Raw genomic sequence first — 1,285 nt, 5'->3', positions numbered from 1 at the left:
TAACAATCTAAATCTAAGACTAGATGTAACAATCTAAGTCTAACACTAGATGTAACAATCTAAGTCTAAGACTAGATGTGACAATCTAAGTCTAAGACTAAATGTGACAATCTAAGTCTAAGACTAGATGTGACAATCTAAGTCTAAGACTAGATGTGACAATCTAAGTCTAAGACTAGATGTGACAATCTAAGTCTAAGACTAGATGTGACAATCTAAGTCTAAGACTAGATGTAACAATCTAAGACTAGATGAAACAATCTAAGTCTAAGACTAGATGTGACAATCTAAGTCTAAGACTAGATCTAACAATCTAAATCCAAGACTAGATGTAACAATCTAAGTCTAACACTAGATGTAACAATCTAAGTCTAAGACTAGATGTGACAATCTAAGTCTAAGACTAAATGTGACAATCTAAGTCTAAGACTAGATGTGACAATCTAAGTCTAAGACTAGATGTGACAATCTAAGTCTAAGACTAGATGTGACAATCTAAGTCTAAGACTAGATGTGACAATCTAAGTCTAAGACTAGATGTAACAATCTAAATCTAAGACTAGATGTGACAATCTAAGTCTAAGACTAGATGTAACAATCTAAGACTAGATGAAACAATCTAAGTCTAAGACTAGATGTGACAATCTAAGTCTAAGACTAGATCTAACAATCTAAATCTAAGACTAGATGTAACAATCTAAGTCTAACACTAGATGTAACAATCTAAGTCTAAGACTAGATGTGACAATCTAAGTCTAAGACTAAATGTGACAATCTAAGTCTAAGACTAGATGTGACAATCTAAGTCTAAGACTAGATGTGACAATCTAAGTCTAAGACTAGATGTGACAATCTAAGTCTAAGACTAGATGTGACCAATCTAAGTCTAATACTAGCTCTAAAAAATCTAACTCTAAGACTAAATGTAACAATCTAAGTCTAAGACTAGATGTGACAATCTAAGTCTAATACTAGATCTAACAATCTAACTCTAAGACTAAATGTAACAATCTAAGTCTAAGACTAGATGTAACAATGTAAATCTAAGACTAGATGTGACCAATCTAAGTCCAAGACTAGATGTAACAATGTAAATCTAAGACTAGATGTGACAATCTGAGTCTAAGACTAGATGTAACAATCTAAATCTAAGACTAGATGTGACAATCTAAGTCTAAGACTAGATGTGACAATCTAAGTCTAAGACTAGATCTAACAATCTAAATCTAAGACTGGATGTAACAATCTAAGTCTAACAATAGATGTAACAATCTAAGTCTAAGAC

The sequence above is a fragment of the Entelurus aequoreus genome, linkage group LG28 (genome assembly GCF_033978785.1).
Source record: "Entelurus aequoreus isolate RoL-2023_Sb linkage group LG28, RoL_Eaeq_v1.1, whole genome shotgun sequence".
In the NCBI taxonomy this organism is placed as follows: domain Eukaryota; kingdom Metazoa; phylum Chordata; class Actinopteri; order Syngnathiformes; family Syngnathidae; genus Entelurus; species Entelurus aequoreus.
The sequence above is the reverse complement of the archived record's forward strand: the minus strand, read 5'-3'. Positions refer to the sequence as shown.